The following is an 8,309-nucleotide window of genomic DNA, read 5'->3' as shown; positions in this document are numbered from 1 at the left end:
GAAAGTGGACAAAGAGAAGAATGCACACTTCACCAAAGAAAATGTACAGATGACATAGAAGCATATTAAAAGATGTTCCAGATCATATGTCATTAAGGAAATGCATAATAAGTAACAACGAGTTATCACTACATACCTAAAAGAATGACCAAAATCCAGAACACTGACAACACTAAATACTGACAAGGATGTGAAGCAATAGGACTCTCATTGACTGTTAACAGGAATACAAAATGGTACAAATACTTTGAAAGGCAGTTTGCCAGTTTCTCATAAAAGTAAACCTCTTACCAAACAATCCAGCATATTATGTTCCTTGGTATTTATCCAAATTAATGGGTTAAGTCCACACAAAAACTAGCACACAGATGTTTATTACAGTTTTATTCACAATTGCCAAAACTTAGAAGCAACCAAAAGTCCTCCAGTGGGTGAATCAGTAATTAAACTCTGAATATCCAAGCAGTTGAATATTAGCACTAAAAAGAAATGGACTGTCAAGCCATTTTCTCTATGAAAATACATAGAGAAAACTTAAAATGAACATTAATAAGTAAAATAAACCAATTGGAAAGAGCTACATACTGTATGAAACTACATGACATTCTGAAAAAGACAAATTTGCAGCGACAGTAAAATGATTAGTGATTGTCAGGCATTAAGAGGAGGGAAGAATAGATAGGCAGATGACAGAAATGTTTAAGGCCGGGAAACTATTCTGTATGATATTATAATGGTGGATATATGTCATTATACATTTGTGAAACTCAAAGTGCAACGCCCAGACTTAATCATAGTGTAAACTACAAACTTAGGTTGATAATGACACATCAATGTAGGTTCTCCAGTTGTAACAAGAGAGAGAGATGTTGATAATGGAGGAGGCTATGGGTGTGTGGAGTTGGGAAGAATAAGGCATGTAAAAGTAATATCCCTCAAGTTTGCTATGAAGCTAAAATTTTTCCCCCCACAATAAAGTTCATTTAAAAGAAAATATGTTAATGTAATTAAAAAGTACTAATTTATTTCTTTTGTCCTTTTTTACAATAGTATATTTTAGTGGCTTATAAAGATATTTCAATAAAGGAAAGTTTTCACTATGTGAGTATCTTTTGTATTCATTATTAATATTTCTTATTGCATGAATAATTTTAAAATAATCTTGCAGTGTAGAGAAGAACATATTAAAATATTATCTATTCCAAGCATTCAATTTTATATCAAATACCCAAATATTAATAATTTGTTCCAAGTTTTCCTTCTGAAGATTGTCTTTCTCTTGGAAAGCTAACTCCTTGCCTTGGATCAAATGATTGCACCTGAAATTTCTGTCACTTTAAGATTTTTTTTTTTTCCTGCTCCCACCAGCCCACCAGAAATATCTATACTACTTCGAAGAAATTTTAGAGGTTGTGTCTGAAACTTATTTTCAGAAATGATTTGGGAACAGCAATCTGGTGAATTTACACATAAAGACATTTTTCTCTTAGATTTTCAGGTTTTCAGAGGCACTTGAAGGGGTTGTTGCAGACTGTAAGTATATAGGTGCCCCCAGAGCTGTCCCTTGGCATCTAAGTTTGGGTTCTTTATGTCAATGTTCCCAAATATTTATTTTATGGCTTTCTTGCTATGACTGAAAGCAGGAATGTATGAACATACTTTAGCCTATTGCACAGGGTAAGAGCATTTGCTTTTTAATAGAGTAAGAGCATTTACTTTTTAAAAGGAGATTTTGATCCCAAATATTTGTGCAATCTGATGATAAAATCAAATAATACCATAAGGTTTTAAGACAACCGTGTTTTATTCCAAATTCTAGGCCTAAAATATTTAGTGTTACCCATCTACAGAGCTGTCTAGATGCAGTGAATCTCAAGAGGCATCACCCATTTGTTAGTGAATTTGAAGATGGAATAAGAAAAGAAGTAAATTTAAATAAATGTTACTTGACTTCATACTCTATATTTTATACTTACACTTTTTAAATGGTCGTTTTTGCTTTATTATTTTTTGTTGATTTAGTGTTTACCTATTTCTGCTAGTAAATGGATATGAGAATTTTATAGAGATTTTATTTATTCACAGAAAGAATTCAGTATTCATATCAAGTGTGTGTTACAGTGTCCCCTACACAGACTCTTTAAGAATAAGAAGCTCTAGTTGCAAGAAATTTTCAGTATTTTCTTTCTTAGCTATGATTTATAAATATAATTTCAACTACTATTTGTGGTATGCATTTACTTTTCTCCCTAATTGCCATTCTGATTCAATAGTAAAATTTGTAGAAGTATTTTTAATTGATCCCATAAATAACTATATTTATAAATCAATACATAGATATTCAAAAATAATAAAAAACATTTGCAAATATGCTTTTCTAAATATGTCACAAGCTCCCAGGAAGAAAATAGAACTATGGATTATATTTGCTACTAAAATAAAGCCAATTATTTGTTTATTTTTGTTACTGTTAAATATGATTAGGTTTCACCCTAGGGTTCATAATGGTTTTCTTACCACAGAGACTGTAATTTTGTAAGCTATTCTGCAGAAGATATTAATTACTATGTTTATTAAACAGAGAAGAGTGGAATTCTTTTCTACTGGTGTTCTGTCTGCATCTCATCTGAGTATTTAACAGCACTGTTATGTAAGTACAAAACATTCTGTATGATTAATAATCATTATCATCCACTCAAAGTAAAAACATACTTTTCTTAGACTTTATTTGTCATTATGTTTATTTCTATGGTCTACATGTGTTTAAGATTAACCATTGCAAAATAGTTGAAATGACAGGACTTTCGAAAAACAAAAATAAATGAAAATCTTAGAAAAATAAGTTATGGAAGACAAGATGGTGATATTCTGTATATATCCATAGTAATTTATCTTTGAAAGATTATCTTTTGTAAGTTGGGATGGCTATAATATTACACATTAACACATATAACTTATAATTATTTAATAGATTCTGACTTTCATTTAAAGCTGCACTACTTGCCTATTAGCAGTGAAAGAAAGTAATATACAATAGAGTATATGTACACACATATTTCAAATTGTTCCCACTGAAACAAATTGGCGATAGATTTATTTGTTTGCTTTTTTTATCTAACGTTGATCTACATTTTATAATCTAAAGAATTTGGAGAAAGTGAATATATTGTGTACAGATCATACTACTCACCGAGTTTATTTGGTTAGTATAATTTAAAAATATTTAAGTGGTCTTAGTTATTGCATATGATTCTACAACTGAAATTTAATTGAAAACATATGAGATCTTTTGAACACTTTTAGTTTAAATTGTGTTTTCAAAAATGAATAATTTCTTTCTTTTCTTTTCTTTTTTTTTTTTTTTTTTTGAGACAGGCTGGAGTGCAATGATGTGATCAATGCTCACCACAACCTCCGCCTCCTGAGTTCAAGTGATTCTCCTGCCTCAGCCTCCTGAGTTGCTGGGACTATGGGACTACAGGCATGCGCCACCAGGCCTGGCAAATTTTTGTATTTTTAGTAGAGATGGGGTTTCACCATGTTGGCCAGGCTGGTCTCAAACTCCTGACCTCAGGTAATCTGCCTGCCTCAGCCTCCCAAAAGTGCTGGGATTACAGGTCTGAGTCACTGCACCTGGCCAAAACATGATGAATTTTATCAAGTATCTTTTTAATTATCACCTACAACTATAACCTCAAGGTCTAAGATCATGCAGAATATACACTAACACAGTGAAATTTATTTAAAAGAGATGAATTAGTTTGGAATCATGTATCTTTGTTGAATTGGTGAATTTACATTTGAGCCTTTCAAACTACAAAAGTTTAGATACTAATTCCTATTCAATACCTTACAGGTCAAGGAATAGGTTTTGTGTTATAGTACTCTGAGGTTGCATTGAATTGAAATTTGATCCCAAATATTCTGTGCATAAGGTAATGCAAGGACATTCTTTTGAAGAATATGTTGGATAAAGAAATACCCATTATCGATTAAAATAGCCATACCATAGATGAGACTAAATTTTGCATATATCAAGGATAAAAAGGAATTAGGTATAATATTTCAACAAGCAAGCAAGAATTTCCATCTCGTAATTAATTAATTTATTCTATTTAGGAAGCAAATTTAAAATTTTTATAATCCAGATATTCTTGTTGGAATTATTGGCATTTTATTATAGTTATTTTATTGGCAATATTTAGAAACACACAGCTACTTATAATCTTCTTACAATATAGAATAAAATACATTTTCTAATGTCACACATATGGATCTACTTCTGTAGAAAATGATTTAGAAATTCATATCAGATTTTTCAGATTCTTCTATTTTGAGAATGAAATTCAGTTCTTTAGAAATAATTGTTCTAATACCTAGCATTTAATAATAATAATAATAGTAATAATATACTTAAATTACATTCATGTTTGGAATCCAATGTCAGTCAAACACTAATTCACCAACAAGTTAAAAAATCATAATTTCATACAAGCGTCAGCGTTCAGTCATTATATAAGCATAACCTTTACAGTTCAAGTCCTCTGTCAGTGTCCATCAGGTTTTTGACTAACTGCAAAACTTTCTGAAGACTAAGTATTTATTTTTGCTTTCAAATGTTTGGGAAAGTATATTGAATTTTACACATATTTGAATAATATTTTATGCAGACTTGATGATACCGAGAAGGTTTTGGAGTTCTTCATCTTATCACTAAAAAGAATTATTAAAAAGTCCATGTATACAGCTGACAACATGTGTGCAAAGTGTGTCCCTACTTAAAATTGCTGAACCCATATCAAATTTTTAAGTTGGCCGCATATTATCAAATAAACTCTGATATTACACATCATGCAAGTTATTCAAATTATCTCAACATCTATGAAACCCCAGAATATGTCATTAAGTGAGATGGCTGCTAATGTTTTCTTCAAATATCTTGAAATATTGAATCAACAAATATTGTCTGTCATTTTAAGGAATTGTGCATGAATTTATACAATTGTATAAGTAAGTTTTGAAATCAAAAACAAAGTATAGCTTCTCTTCTATTTTCCACAAATATGAATTATCAAAATTTCAAAATATTGCCTTTCATTCATAATTTTTTTACTAGTGGTAGACTGCTTAAAGTATTCACTCATTCAGCATAGAAATTTGGAACACCTACTGTGTGCAGGCAGGCAGATCATTAGGGATATAGCAGTAGTAGGAAAGAAAAATCTAGACAAGAAAATTTTCTTCCTTCCACTACAGTGGCTAACAATTACTTAATTAATAAATTAAATATATAGCCATGGTCTTCACATTTGAGCACATATATTTATATTTTGATCTAAACATCTCATCATAATTATAAATACAAAGGATATAGTTTTTCTTATTGGAAACATAAATATTTGGTCAAGAACAGCAAACGGTGTGAGGTTTTACTCATGTGCTAACACTCTAGCATGGCAAAGTTTCCTAGATACTGGCAGAAGGCATGAGACTCCAGGGTCAGAAAAAGGATTTTTGTTTGTTTGTTTGTTTGTTTTCCACTAAGCAGGCGGCATGTTTCATGTTTGTAAGTCCCACGGGGGCAATACTGGGGTGTGACTATGTGGATGACACACAGACAGTGGAGTTGTCTCAACTGAGAAACCATGACCTTTTGAAACCCCCAGTGTTATGAATTTGCTAGCAAACCTGCCCGATGTTTGCCCTGTAGAGAAACATTTTCTTTATTATACTGCCAGGAATGACAAATATGAACTCTTCCTCAGAGGGAGATACTATTTCTACCTTCCAAAGCTGTTTGCTATACGGATGGATTTGGAAGGAGAGTATGTGAGAGTTTGTGAAAACTGTCACTAGAATAGAATTGTTTTATTGTAATGGTACAAATTGCTGCAGTACTTTTAAATGCATCCAGTGGAATCTAAAAGTCATTGTGATTTCACACCCTTCTCATCACTCCTTATTTTCACTGGACTCAAATTTCTAATTATATTACCATCAGAAAATTGTGGCAATATACTTCTTATACCTTATTAATTTTATATTATATGTTGTGTAATGATTATGTAATTTAAATTTAACTATTTTTTTCATTGTACATAAGAATATTGCATTTTTCTTTTTTAAATTTTACTTTTCGACAAGTTATTGGGGTACAAGTGGTATTTGGTTACATGAGTGAGTTCTTTAGTGGTGTTTGTGAGATTTTGGTGCAAACACACCTGAGCAGCTATACACTGCACCATATATGTAGTCTTTTAATCCTTGCCATCCTCCCAGTCTTTCCCCCAAGTCCCCAAAGTACAATGTATCATTCTTACGCCTTTGTGTCCTCAAAGCTTAGTTTCCACATATCAGTGAGAACATACGATATTTGATTTTACATTCCTGAGTTACTTCACTTAGAATAATAGTCACCAATCTCATCCAGGTCTCTGCAAATGCCATAAATTCATTCGTTTTTATGGCTACGTGGTATTCCGTGTGTGTGTGTGTGTGTGTGTGTGTGTGTGTCTGTGTCTGTGTCTGTGTATCTTTATCCACTAGTTGATTGATAGACATTTGGGTTGGTTACACGATTTTATAATTGCAAATTGTGCTGCTATAAACATGCTTGTGCAAGTATCTTTTTCATATAATGGCTTATTTTCTTCTGGGTAGATACCTAGTAGTGGGATTGCTGGATCAAATGGTAGTTCTACTTTTAGTTCTTTAAGGAATCTCTACACTGTTTTCCATAGTGGCTGTAGTAGTTTACATTCCCACCAGCAGTGTAGAAGTGTTCCATGTTCACCTCATCTATGCCAATACCTACTGTTTCTTAATTTTTTGATTATGACCATTCTTGCAGGAGTAGGATGACATCACCATGTGGTTTTGATTTACATTTCCTTGATCATTAGTGATGTTGAGCATTTTTTCATAAGTTTGTTGGCCATTTGTATACTTTCTTTGGGAATTGTTTATTCATGTCCTTAGCTCATTTTTTGATGGGATTGTTTGTTTCTTTCTTACTGATTTGTTTGACTTCATTGTAGATTCTGGATATTAGTCCTTTGTCAGATGTATAGATTGTGAAGATTTTCTACCACTCTTTGGGTTGTTTGTTTATTCTGCTGACTGTTCCCTTTGCTGTGCAAAAGCTCTTTAGGTTTTTTTTAGGTCTCAGCCATTTATCTTTGTTTTTATTGCATTTGCTTTTGGGTTCTTTGATGAAATCCTTGCCTAAGCCAAGGTCTACATTGAATTATCTGAAAATTATTATTGGTATGCAATCAATCAAAATCATAAATAGGTTATAAAATGTAGACAAATCACTATTTAACAAAAGGTATGTTACTTAAAATGTATCCTTTAATGAGATAGTTACATTTGCTCCAATGTATCCATTAATAAATATTACATATTGACAAAATCAAGAATTTCAGCAACAATTTTTTGTTGCCTTATAAGTGGGATCATGCAGTATTTATTCTTCTGTGACTGACTTATTTAACTAAGAATAATGTTCTGAAGGTTCATCCATGTCATTGCAAATAGCAGGATTTCCCTCTTTTTAAAGACGGACTAAACATATAACTGTATTTATATATGACAACATACCTATTAATTCATATGTTAATGAGCATTAGGCTGTGTCAGTAAATTTGTTACTGTGAATAGCGCTGCAATGAGAGGTAAGTGCAGATACCTTTTTGAATACTGATTTAAATTTTTGTGGATATATACCCAGAAGTAGTACCATAAGATCATATGGTAGTTCCATTTTTAATTTTTTAAGGAATTTCCATACTGTTTTTCTTAAAACATGCATTATTTTATATTCTCAACAATAGTGATGTACAAAGATTCCCTTTTCTTCACAGCCTTGACAAGACTTTTTATCTTTTGTTTTTTTGACAACAGTCATATTAAGTGATGCAAAGCAACATCTCATGGTTTTGATTTGCATTTCTCTGATTATGAATGATGTTGAACATTTTTTTTCATACACTGTTGGCCATTTGTAGGTCTTTGAAATCTCTACTGAAGCCTATTTTTAAGTCAGTTGCTTGTTCTTTCTTCCTTTCTTTTGAGATGGTATGAGCTCATTATTAGATCTACAGTGGCTTTCGAATATTTTCTCCCACTTTGTAGGTCTCTCTTTATTCTGTTGAATTGCTCATTTTGTATGCAGAAACTTTTTTAATTTGAAGTAATTTCGTTTGTCTATTTTTACTTCTGTTACCTGCATTTGGGGTCATATTGCTACCCGGGGGTCCTTGCTACCGGAACTCCCACAGTGGTGGTGGCTGCTTCCAAGATGACAG

The sequence above is a fragment of the Papio anubis genome, chromosome 1 (genome assembly GCF_008728515.1).
Source record: "Papio anubis isolate 15944 chromosome 1, Panubis1.0, whole genome shotgun sequence".
NCBI lineage: Eukaryota > Metazoa > Chordata > Mammalia > Primates > Cercopithecidae > Papio > Papio anubis.
This window is presented reverse-complemented; position numbering follows the sequence as displayed.